The sequence below is a fragment of the Phascolarctos cinereus genome, unplaced genomic scaffold, assembly GCF_003287225.1.
Source record: "Phascolarctos cinereus isolate Bilbo 61053 unplaced genomic scaffold, phaCin_HiC Scaffold_6;HRSCAF=336, whole genome shotgun sequence".
Lineage (NCBI taxonomy): Eukaryota > Metazoa > Chordata > Mammalia > Diprotodontia > Phascolarctidae > Phascolarctos > Phascolarctos cinereus.
Window position 1 is genome coordinate 1435505 of NW_027556069.1, and position 13490 is coordinate 1448994.

Here is a 13490-nt window from a genome sequence, read left to right on the forward strand (position 1 = left end):
GCCTGACGTGACAGTTATCATGTGATTGGTGAGGTGGTGAGTTCAGAGAACATGGACCAGTAGTGCAGGGAGCGCCTATTCAGGAAAGGGAAGGTGGAATGCTAACTCTTCCACATCAGCACATTGTGGAAGAGTTTCATTGGCCAGTTCAAATGAGAACTGATTGCAAGTGGGGCTTAATAGGAGCCATGTCTGGAAAAGTGAGGCCATAGGCAGCTCTGGCTACTCAATATACCCCCTGCTCCCTCTGTCCCAGCATAAGTTTTACCTTCAGAGGAGATTTACCTCAACCAATAAGGCATAAAATAGATGAGGATACATGTTTCCATTGGGTACATCTCAGGTCATGTTGGACCTTCATAGTATTCTACTGCAGACAAGATGAGGATTGGGGAAAGTGATAGAGGAAGGTCTCACTCTCCCTAAGAGCCTCACCTTGACCAGGAAAACAAATCCCTTGGCTCTTTCTCCTTGAATGTGGAGAACCAGTTGAGCTGTTCCATAATCTTCTCCATGGATGCTGCCACTTCTCCACTGGTATTCACCCCAAAACAACATAAAGTATTTGTTGTGGCACAGAATCCTTCTTCACTGGCTAGAAGATAACCTAGGGCAACGTGGTAGTCTAAAATATCAGTGCCAGGAAGTAAAGATTTCTTTCCTGGGTATGTATGGCCTTGGTTTCACTGGTTAGGAAGGCTATGATAGCTATAATGCATTCCACCTCATATGACCTTATCCACAGTAGGAAGATCCTAACAGTTCCATTGAACTAGGTTTCTCAAACACCTCCTTTGAACGTTGTTCCTACAAACACAGTGTAAGTCAGTGTATGTGCTCTATAGTGGGTCCTTGTGTATAGTAAATAGCCTGACCTCTACAACAAGGGAGGAAACCTTGTTAGAGATGAGTGTCAGGCCATCCCAGTGAGAGGCAGCTCAAAGATACAGGGTTGCATGAAGGCGTTGCCAGAATAGAAAACTTGCATTTAAACTAGAGTCCAGGGAGAGGCTTATCCACATTTTACTGGAATTCCCTCCCATTTAGGAAGTCTGCAATTGAGCAGTTACAGATTTGGGAGAATTTGGTTAGCCACAAAAATATCATTGAAATTCTCACCTGTTTGGCACTAAGGCAAATTGAGAAAATGTATGGATCTGAAATTTGTTAACTGGGTGACATTAACCAAGTTACCTCAGTTTGTCTCACATGATTGGAAGGTGCCTAACACAATGCCTTGCAGAGGGCAGACACCATAAATGTTAACTACTATAATTATTAGTTCCTTAATTAGATGTGACCAGTATATAATGCCAATGGTGAAGAGATGCCCCGTTTTCTATGTAGGGAAATTTGGAAATGCATCCAACAGAGTTGGAGTCACCTGATTTGTAATATGTTTGCTTCAAGTTTTAAACACCTAGTATTGTTTCAAATTGGTAAACTTTTGTATCAGCTATGTCAAGCAACTTTTCATAATTTGGATGTTATTAAAGTGTGAACTGAAAGAAACTAAAGGATGGTGGAAAAATTGTGTAAAACCAGTTGTATAACTTTGTCAGCCCTGCTAACTCTCTCTTATAAGGTTTTATAACTGCCATTTAGAAAACCAGGTATTTCCACTTTTACCTGGTAATTAAAGAAGAGGTTATAGCTAAAAACAGTTTGGCTATCACTTATGAAAGTTATAAGATTGCTAACTAAGTTATTTGAAGTTACTGTATTAATGCTAAAACCCAGAATTGTTAATTGATTACTGTGTGCGAAAAGAGGTTATTGGGTAAAAGCCTTATCCAGATTGGTTCTGCCCATTCAAAACAGTCCTTTTTGGGATACTGGGGGGTCGGCAGGCAGGGGCACCAGGATCAGCTCCTCCCTTGGGTCTATGTCGGTTCCTCTTATTTTGTAAACTTGCCAAGGTCCCTGGAAACCATCTGTGTGGGCAAGGTCATCAGCCCTGAGAAAAGAACTTGTTTAGGTTATGGAGTTCCTAAACAATGAACTTGGCTTGCTGCAAAGTTGCAAGTTTGTATACAATAGATAGAAATTATTTCTAATGATTGACTTTTACACCAGGACAAGTTTAAATTTGAGAAGGAAAGATGTTAAGTGAAATCTCTTATGTATATGAGTCCTGGTAAATCTTTATTGCTTATTGCAACTCCATGAGAGTAAAATTAACTGTATTTGGCTTTAAGCTGTGATTAGTGAAACTTGCTGTTTGAGGTAAAAGGCTCTTGGGACTATAATTCATTTTGTTTTGAGTTTGAATTTAGGTATAGTTGTCTGCATTAAATCAGTATCTAAGAGAAATGCCACAAGCTACTCAGAGGGAATGTGATCCTGTACTGTCAACAGGTGGAGGTCTGCATTTGGGAAAAAGCTGTGAGGGCAATCTTAGCCTCAATGTAGGATGGGATCCTCCTGGCTCAGTTTCCCCATTATGTTCCTTTGAGAAGGAATGTTTCCCACTTGACTATTCCTAAGTCTGGCTATGATGTGGAATTGATACTGCATGATTGAAGAACTGTGACTCTTATCTGAATTCAAACAGAGCTAAGGATGTTCTATCCTGTTATATTTGGTATGTCACATGTCCCTTCCTTTTCCTTTTATAATAGATTTCTATGATCAGAGCAAGTGGTCAGTAAAAGACATGAACACAAGGTAAGTATGTGAGATTTTGCTGTTTTAATCTGAATTTGTAGTCATCCCACGGCCTAAGTAAGAGCAAAATCAGTGTTTGATTTTTATCACATGTAAAAGATTCGATTTCTGAAGTATAATTAGAGAAAGATAAACAAGTTTGTGGAACAAGATTGTGTATCTATTCAGTTGTGAGATTTAAGTTAGAAACCTCTTTTGTTTAAGGCAGCTTTTGCAAGAAACCCCCTCCCTAATGTAACCACCTCAGAGGTCTTTGCCAACCCTTTTGTACTGGCCACTCCTTTATGGGAAAATTTTTCTATCTCAACACTCTATTTCTCAGTGGGGAATTATTCCCTTGCTTGGCACACAAGCTCTATGGCCACTGTACAGGTAAAGACCCTTACCCGTGTAGGGATTGTAGATATCTCTGATGGTCTCTTGGCTTGTACCACCTGTAAGGATGCCTACAGTGATGAGTGTCCCCAGAACTTTACCTCTGCCAGCTGTATCACCTGTCCTGAGGGAACACTCCCTACTTGCACCTATGACTGATTTCCTCCTGCCACTCTCCTAGTAAGTACTCCCTATTTAACTTTCTCTTCTCAATTGACACACAATGCTACAGCCCCCCCCCCCTTTCTAGCTATAACACTCTTGTTGATCTTTTGAAAGTTTCTCTCTTACCTGGAATATTGCATGTAATCATACTGATCCATGGGGCATCCATGCTCAGTACCTTTTACAAACAGGCCCCATCTCTACCCCTAAGGGATACTCCTTCCTTTGTGGGATGGGTGGGCCAGGTGAGGATTCTGGGGAAGAAGTAAAGCAAAATGCCACTACTTGGCAGGACCCCAGGACTGTTGTTCTGACCACCCAGTGTTTAACACCTTATAAGGATTTTGGTGTGTGTTCCCTTGGATTTTTGGCACCACCTCTGACTATTTTCAATATTACTAAACCCAGCACCTCCACCCTAACAAGAGTAAAGTGTGGGTTCTGGGATAATGTTCTCTGGTACCTTAAAAAGGGAGCAGAGTATCTCATGCCTTGGTATGGATATTTACAACATGAGTTCATTCTTTCAGACCTGACAGACCATTCACCAACTGGTAAATAACACAGCTTATAGTCTCCAGGGCATTCAGCAACCTCTGGATTCCTTGGCAAATGTAGTCCTAGATAATCGGATAGCTTCGGATTATCTACTTGCTTAGTAGAGGTATCTGTGCCCTGGCCAACAACTCCTGCTGTGTGTGTATGTTAACAATTCTCAACAGATGGAGCTTTGTACCCAAAATATACTAGAAAAAGCCACCTCGATGTGAGACATCCATGAAACCTTTAGTACACCAAGATCATCCTCTTCATGGGGATCCTGGCTTCTTTCTATGTTAACCCCCCTATTCTTGTTCCACTCCTGATTATATTCCTTTTACTTCTTTTTGGCCCTTGTCTGATTAATCTTCTTGTCAGACTTGTCTCCTCTAGGCTCAGTGCCCTCCACTTCCAGATAACTGCTCAGGCTGAGTACCAACCTCTGTCCAAGACCACAACCCATAACCCCCTGGACCTGGCATTGGACAAGTACCAGACACTGGCTAAAGCACCGACCCCTTGAATGGAGGCTGAGACAGCTCTACATCCAATTCCAGCAGGAAGCAGTTTCAGAAGCTGAGACCTTTGTCCCTTACCCCAAAAGATTTTGGGTCCCATCTGTTTAAGGGGGGAATGATGGGGTGCTTGGGTGCTTGTACTGGAACCCCAGTTCCATGACCATGTTTCTCCCTAGCCTGAGAAACACTATCCCTGGCAGTTTCTCCCCAGCCCAAGGACACTGTGCCTAGCAATTACTCATGAGTAGGCCCCAGCAAGACCCTTATCTCTCTACCTGGTGCAGTTACAAACAGCACCTGAAGGAATTATTAGTTTGAATTGGCTTTGCACTGGGTCATAAAGATATTCTTACCCACTGGACTATCTATACTACTGCTCTACTTCATTATCTGCATCCTGGACTCCTCATTGTCTGTATTCTAGACCTAAGACATATGTATTCTCCCTACATCTATCTTGTCAAACAAGACATTGACTGGTGGCAGACTGGACAACTCTGTTACCCCTGAACACTAGTTAACTTAGTGATATAGCAGGCCTATATAGTGATATAGCACACCTCTCTGTGACCCCCCCCCCTTGTGGGTTTTTCCTAGTGAACTCTGGGCAAAACACCTGCGCAGTAGATACAAAAAGTGCATGTTTCTTTAAGAACTGACCACTCCCTAATCCTGCCCTGAGTTGCTTAGTTAGCATATTTGGCACATGTTTTATTACATTTTATCCTATATAAACTTTAACTGCACCCCTCTAAGGTCACAGGTATTTAAGAATCCTTGCCCGCTATATAGCTTAACGATAAATCTTTGCCAATGACTCAAAGAATGCTTGAGTCTATGAATCCATTCCACACAACCTTGTCCTGTAATCCAGTCTTTGAGGTGTCTCAACCTCTCAGACCGCAACATGATGGCTGTCTTTACTTCCCATCTTTGTGGATGCACACAGAGGTACCTAGTAAAAAAAAGTGACGTGTAGACATGGGATTTCAATGGACTTGTGGCCTGCCTATCTCCCTTCCTTCCCCTGCCTTTGAGGTGAAGTAATAGTGTATTACTGTTTGCTTTTATGACTTTTGTTTTTGTTTTTGTTTTTGTTTTTGGTGAGACAATTGCAGTTAAGTGACTTGCCCAGAGTCACACAGCTAGTGAGTGTTATGTGTCTGAGGCTGGATTTGAACTCAGGTCTTCCTGATTCCAGAGCCAGTGCTCTATCCACTGTGCCACCTCCCTACCCCTATTACAGCTCAAGAAGACCCGGCAAAGAGAGACAGAGATGTTGTATGGCAGTGTACCCAGGATGCCCAGCAAGCGACAAGTGCTGGGCCCCAACACACCAGGCAAAGTCCACAAGGTAAAGTGAGGCTGCTTTCTGCAGGAGCCAAGGGTGGGGGGGCGGGGTATATTTCATTGATAACCTTCCTTTGAAAAGTTGTCTTGAAAGGTGAACTATTTTCCCATATTTATATCAAAATTGTTCTCCCTCACTTCTTAGTCATAACTTGAAAGTTACATTCATTCCAGCTGAACATTAGGCCTTGTAGGATTTCATAGGTGCCTGAACTGTGTTCTCTTCATTGGACATGGAAAATGCTTCATCTGGCATGGTTGTCTTTGTTTTGGTCCTTCCTTCCCTTGCCTGCTAATTCTGTAGAGAGGAGACTGATTTCCAGATATGTTTGAGGATGTTAACACATTGCTGCTTTCTAGAGCATGCCAGTATGTCACCATGCCAGTAACTTCCCCGCTCTGCCCCCTTCAGCTTAATTCCATCACAGTCTCCACTGCCATTCCCAACAGCATCATCCTGTCTTCCATGGGACTGTCTATCACTCCCCAGTGCCCTGCCTTCCACCTATTGGAGGTAAGGTCAGTTTGTTTGATGCACATTCACTATTAATGCAATTACCGATACACCCACCTTATTCCATGTTATTCTAGTTGTCAAAATAGTGGCTGCTGCCAGTGATCCCAGAGTAATTCTACATCAAGAAACTGATAAAGTGTAGTCAGTCTGAACTAGACCATTACAATAATATTAGGTAGTAATCACAGAAGGATGGTGACGTGACTGGGTTAGGAGGATGATAAGGATTTGGTGATGGTCTCAACTGATTCCAGGGGCTCCAGTTTCAGGTAGCACCGTGTTAGATCATTGATGCTGGGAACAGAGACTGTGCTTCCATGTTCCAGGAGTGGTGTCCACCTTGAGGTCCTTTCCATTCCCAGCTTAGAGTTTTCAAGGGGAAAAGGCTGGGGAAAGAGTGCTTGGCTAAAATATTTGCTGAGTGTTCTGCAAAGCACATTTCAGATATGAGTCTGTTCAGTAAAGCAATTTGCACTCCCATTCTGAATAAATACCACAGCTTTTTCAGAACATACCAGCATCCTGCTCCAGTGGCCTTGAGTTCTCAAAGGCTTAGTCCAGAGGAATGGAAGGTCTGGCAGGTCTTACCAAAATTGGAAAAGCTTCTGGTTAGGCTCTGTGATGCTCTCTGTGTCTGTCATCTCAGGGCCAGCCTAGCCAAATCCCAATTGGGTCATCACTCCATTGGTCAAAGGGTTTTGCATTTTTTAGTAATTCTCAAAGGACAATCAATAAATTATAGAGGGGTTGCAATCTGTATCAGTGTAAGGGAGGACCCACACCACTAAAATCATAGGTCCTCGAAGCATTTTAGTACAAAAACACTGTCTCCAGAATACATGACCATCCTCTTGAACTTTTTTGGTGACTTTAAACACTGTAACATTAATGGTTTGTGTAAAGGATGACTTACCTTGCTTTTTTCCTTTCTTTCCTACTACTTACTTTGGCCAGTCATCCAAGACTTCTAGCCATTTGGGGCAAAGGACAGCTCCTCTAGGTAGACAAGGGCACAAAAAAGAGAATATTGAATTGAGTGGCAGCATCCTGAATGGTAGTTGCCCCTAATGGGCCCCTCTCCAGCACAACCTCACCGTTAATTCTGTTGCCAGCAGCTATTCTGAGTTTGTGGTAATTTTCCTTTTCTAAAATTTACCAATCCCTGTAGAGAACATAGTGTGGAATGGGGAAATTCCCAGGGGGATCACAGGATATCAGATAGGACAGGGTCAGCTTTGGGGGCTAAGAAGCCTTGCCTTGGCAGGAAGTCCTGTGCAGGAGGGAAGTTGACTATGATGATTGGACATCTAAATTGAATCCTTCTGTCTGAGACAAATTATTCCTTAACTGCAGAAGGAAATTCTCCTAAACTCTATCGTCCATGCAATGACCACCTTAGTATTTTCTTGGTGGAGTTCTTGGTAACGGTCTCAATTCTTTATTCTGTAGAAGGACTCTTCCCTCTTTGACTGATCTCAGTTGGGTCTCAGGTCTGTATGTTCCTGCATGTCCCTTCTTCCTTCAAACCTACCTAATATCTGTCACCTTCATTACCATCTGGGAAAAGCTTTGTACTAACCGGTGGGATGAGCCACATTTACCAAAGAATCCTTTGGCAAGGGGAAGCAGGAAAGCCCACTGAATAGACTTTTTAACTTGGGAGTATCAGGTTTCTTGAGTTCTCAAATACTGAATCATCTCATTATGAAAACTTGCTGTGACTTGCCTTCTCTGCTCCACCTAAAGCCAGGCAGGTTTTCTGACTTGGCAAGCTTAACCCACCCACCCTGGTTTGAGCACGTGCCATAAAAGAACAACACAGATGACCTGATCACTGTTCTGGGAGCAAAGAGATGGAGCCCTGACTGTGTGCTTCCAGTATTTAGTTCATTTGGGCCTGTGTGCTGATTATTTCACGGAGCATATGCCTCATTAACCTCTGTCATACTAGACTGCCTCATTTCTGTTTACTATAAGCTAGCTAATGCTCACTTGCCTGCTTTCCCTGCTTCTGCTGCATGAAGCTGCTTGGATAGTTGAGGCACTAAAGGGCCAAGATTTTCCAGAACAGCACTGCATGTTGATCAAAGCACCATGCTGGTTGGAGAGCCCTCACTCTTGGTTTGATATTCTCATCCCTGTTTAACACCTACCAATAACCATTAACACCTTTAATCTAACAATGAGGTCACACATGTAGAGCACCTTGCAAATGTTACAATGCTACACAATTTCAGCTGCTGTTGTTGTTATTATGATTATTCTTTCAGTACCTTCCTGATCAGATAGAAGGCTACCCAGGCCCCAGTGGAGACTTAAGTTAAAGTCTGGGAGGGACCAGATGATGATGTCATTCAATGGCTTATGCTGCAATGACAGCATAAGCAGGAGACCTCCTGCGTAATATCATAGTTCAGGAATTCGGTCACAATTAGGCATCATTGCCTCTTCAATTATTGAAATGTGAGTTGGTTGGTTGGTTGTTTTTCTTCAGCAGCATCATACTCCATGGGTAGTAGCTCCATCTACAAAAGGATGAGCATTTTAGCAGTGATCTAACTGGTAATTGAGGAATTATGAAGGGTCACCTCCTTGTTCTCTCAGTCGAGTCCAGGGCAGACTTATTTCAGAAATTTAATCCCTACAGGCCCTGGTATTCCTATGCCTGGTGGTTTCCTAGAAAGGATCCTCAGGAGCCTCTGCCATGGCTTTGTCTTCCCAGCTCAAGTACTACCTGTTTCAATCTAATATTCGTTAACATTTTCTTATAACTTGGCCTTTACCTTTGACCTTTTCATACCATGTGCTCTGGCATGAGATGAAATCATCAGCAGGTCACAGGGCTTCCAGCCCCAAGGCTTGGTCCTTAGAGGGAGCAAGGGCCAGTCCTTCCACCCTTTTTGCTGACCTGGGCACTAGCTCTTCACCTCTGAGACCAAAAGCTCTGTGGACATTTCAGCATTTCTGTTCCACAGAATAGGTCTCTTTCCCAGCCCAATGTGACTTGTGGGATGTGTATGTGTACCTGAGCATTTCCTGCGACTAAGTACACAAACCCCCCCGACTCATGTCCTTAATACAACTTTTGGTGAGAGTGATGACTAAAATCAGACCCATGTCCAAATCAAGGCAACATCATCTCCCCTGTTCACCATTATGAGGAACTTGACTGTCTCCTGTTGTTGGGACTTCCTAGATCTGCTGTGCTGGAAGGGAGGGAAAAACAGGAGTCCGTCATTGAATTGATAGCTTCCTGGGCTTCCCACCCCCACCCTTCTCCCATCCCCAGATTTCCTGACTGCTTTTCTCTTCCAACAGTGAGAACTTTCAAAGGCTTCCAGATGTGACGTCCCCTCTCAAATCCTCAATTCTACCAATATCCAGTCCTGAGAAGGCTTTCAGCATCCTCCCCACTTTGGCTTCCCTGTGCCAACACTGAACACAAAGGCACTGGGGTGGCTTGTGTATCTGTCTGTCTGTCTGTCTATCTATGTGTCTGTCTGTCTCTCTATCTCCCTCTATCTCTCTATCTCTATCTACCTATCTCTCTCTCTCTCTCTCTCTCTCTCTCTCTCTCTCTCTCTCTACCTGTCTGTCTCTCTCTATCTCTATCTCTATATCTGTCTATCTATATCTATCTATCTGTCTATCTATCTGTCTATCTATTTCTCTCTATCTGCCTATCTATCTATTTACCTACATCTATCTGTCTATCTGTCTGTCTCTCTATCTCCCTCTATCTATCTATCTGTCTATTTCTCTCTATCTGCCTATCTGTTTATCTATCTATATCTATCTATCTGTCTGTCTGTCTATCTGTCTGTCTATCTCCCTCTATCTATCTCTCTCTGTCCATATATCTATCTCTCTCTATCTCTATATCTATCTATCTATCTATCTATCTATCTATCTATGTCTATCTATCTGTCTGTCTATCTATCTATCTCTATCTGCCTATCTATCTATCCACCTATATCTCTGTCTGTCTATCTATCTGTCTATCTCTCTTTATCTGCCTATCTATCTATCTATCTCTCTATCTCTCTCTATCTGCCTATCTATCTATCTGTCTATCTATGTCTATCTGTCTATCTGTCTATGTCTCTCTCTCTATCTGTCTATCTATCTACCTATCTATCTATATCTATCTGTCTATCTATGTCTCTCTGTCTCTCTATCTATCTATCTATCTATCTACCTATCTGTCTATCTATCTATCTATCTATCTATCTATCTATCTATCTATCTGTCTGTCTGTCTATCCCTCTACCTATTTCTCTATCTATTTGTCTATTTCTCTCTCTCTGTGTGTGTCTATCTATCTATCTGCCTATCTATCTAGCTCTATCTGTCTGTCTGTCTATCATCTATCTATATCTTTTATTTCAGGCTTATTATCAGTTAAGGGATGTTTAAACCAATGACTGGATCCAAAGCTCAGGGGACTGATAAAAGGTTATGGCCATAGTGCAAAAACCTTTTATAGGTCCGGTTGGTCCTAGGGACTTAGTCTTAATTGGAAATTCTTCTTCATTGACTCGAAATAAAGTAAACCTAGTTTAATGTAAATAGCTCAAAGTGAAAATCTGAACATTCTAAAGGAACATTTTATCTTGTTCCTTGACTCACTTATATGAGTTTCAGGGTGCCATTTTTGTTCCTTTAGTGGAATAGAGGATGGCTGACTGAATCCCTCCTTTGTGTAAGTTATACCTTTTCACAGTATAATTTTGGCTCATAGACTAATAATGAAAACTTTTTCAGTCTGTGAATTTTTAATGAATTAACCTCTTTGCTCTTTCTCCTCAAAGGGATACCCCCTTCTATATCACTTAGGACAGCCTACAATAAGCACACTACATCTAATCTGCTTCTTTATTTGAAATTGAAATAGTTTATATGGTAAACACAAACTACTGCCAAAGAACTGCCTAGGAAAATAAGGCTAAATCTCTGGAAGGAAGAGAACTTGCCTGCTCCCTCCCACCTCCTCTATTGATGTTGCCTTTAGTTATGTAGGTGGTTACATCTCTTTCTTCTGCAAGAGTTAAGCCTCTGAACTTTGCAATTGAGTGTGTTTGTGTATATGTGTGTTTGTGTATGTGTGTGTGTATATGTATGTCTTTGTGTATGTTTGTGTTTGGGGGGGTGGGGGGTGTAGGGCACGGTTATGTCCCTTCTACTCAGCTCTCATTCTTGTCTAAATCCAGTGTCCTTGTCCATGTTCACCTTCCTCTTGTGCGGTAAGAGTGAGGTTAAGGGGTAGTTGCAAAATTGGTTACTGATTTTAAGAATAAAAATCTGGAACTCTATTTGTAGTGCTAGGGAGCTGCTTTGGTTAACTATTCACAATGCTGAAGAATCATGCTTAGTTACTTTATCACTCTGGTTCTCCCAAAAGCACTATTTATTCTCTGAGTCTTTCTTCAATTTGCACACCTGAGCACATGCTGCTGTGTTCATCACATGAAATGGTTCTCAGAAGTGTGTGTGAATTTGTTCTGTATATCTAGTGACTTCACAGCGACCGTTTCAAGGGAAGGACTCACAAACTATTCTCCAGACCTTCTAGAACTCTGCTTATGCAAAATGTATCATACACATAGGATTCTCAATTTATAGCTAGGAAGAACCTTCAAGATTATCTAGTTCAGCTCTCTCCTTTTGCAGATAAGAAAACTATGGCTTAGAGAATCTAGCTCCACGGTGACTGCCTGTTCAATGTCTCCCTCTTCTTGCAGAGGTAAAGCTGTGATTTGAACCCCAGTCCCTCTCCATTGTATGGTGTTGCTGCCTGATGAAAGAAAACTAACCATATAAAAAAATTATGTGATTTTTTTACATTACAAAAGTTGATAATGTATTAAAAAAGTTCTTTTTTCCTAGGAATGCTATAAATTAGGCTGCCTCTATATTTGACAAATCAGAATAAGAAGTGGAAAAAAGTAGAGCCTTTTACAATGCAAGAAATTCTCAACGATGTTAATATGAGGACTTTGCAGAGTGAGAGAGAATGGTCTCCCACAGGCACTGAAGCAGCCATTCCCTCTCTCATTCGGGACCTGACACCTCATTTTAAAGATGAGAAAACTAAGACCAAGAGAAGTCGTGAGGTAGAGTGGGAAAAGCCCTGAACTGACAAGTCAGAGGACAGAGGGTGAAGTGCCACATCCTTTACTTCCTAGTTCAATGAGCAAGAAATTTGACCTCTTTGGGACCGTTGTGGCCTACTTGGTCCCTAAAGGAAATCACTACTAACCACAGTTGAGGATCACAAGTCCCATGCTTTCTGACTTTCCATATTTTTTCTAGTCTTAGCAAAAACATACCACATTACCTTAAGTGTTGTACCGAGAAATCAGCGAGCGACACCCAGACATAATTTAAAATGTGGATTTATTAGCGGAGCTGCAAGGGGTATGCACACCCAAATCAAGCAGCCCCAATCAGGGGTTGAGCTAGGGTTTATATGGAAAAGAGCATGGGAAAGAAATGCCAGGAACACTGATGAGGTAATCCAAAGGTGCAGGTGTCTTTGGGGGCTATGGATGGGAAAGTACAGGGAGTATACCGGACAGGGAGGGAGATGACAGAGGTATGGATCTTTGTCTGGCAGGAAGATGAGTCCTTGGGCTGTCCAAGGCACCCCTCTCCCTCTGTCTTGATGAGAGAATGCTCTGCAACAAGGGAAAGCTTTCTCACAAGACAGGAACTTACTAAGGAATTGGGAGGCTTCCAGAGACATGATCTGATGGCTGGGGCCTGAGCAGCCCAGCACTCTCTCACCCAGCTTTGTGTAGCTGCACCAGGGAGAGAGATAAGGGTCATGCTGAGGCCCATGCATGAATAACTGCTAGGAGGGCAGCTAGGTGGCGAAGTGGATAGAGCACCGGCCCTGAAGTCAGGAGGACCTGAGTTCAAATCCGGCCTCAGACCCAACACTTGACGCTTACTAGCTGTGTGACCTTGGGCAAGTCACTTAACCCCAATTGCCTAAAAAGCCAAAAAAAAAAAAGAATAACTGGGGAGTGGTTGTCAGAGACGGTGTTTCTGAGACTAAGGAGAAATTGGGGCACAAGTACAAGCACAAACACCCAAGCACCCCATCATTACAGGTCAGAGATCACACAAACCAGACCAGGTGTCCTGGTCTCTGGTATAAACATAATTATCTAAAGCAATTATGTTGCAAGCTTTCTTATCCATTTGCATTGGAGGTACCGGCTGTGCTGAGCTATGCAAGAGTACATTTCACTATTGTTTAGATTTAGGAGGAGAGAGGTCTGGGGCAAGATTAAGCAATAATTTCTGTTTTTCATGGCTTAAAGGGCCCTACTACCTAAAATAGTAAAATAATG

The 13490-nt window shown here is 42.5% G+C and overlaps 1 long non-coding RNA gene across 1 annotated transcript; it reads left to right on the top strand.

Moving 5' to 3' along the window:
* Positions 1-2610: 2610 nt before the first annotated feature.
* Positions 2611-10032, top strand: LOC110202218 (uncharacterized). The gene is made up of 4 exons (XR_002322665.2): positions 2611-2667; positions 3109-3222; positions 4126-5619; positions 9451-10032. It is a non-coding gene; the product is annotated as an uncharacterized LOC110202218 (long non-coding RNA).
* The last annotated feature ends 3458 nt before the right edge of the window (positions 10033-13490 follow it).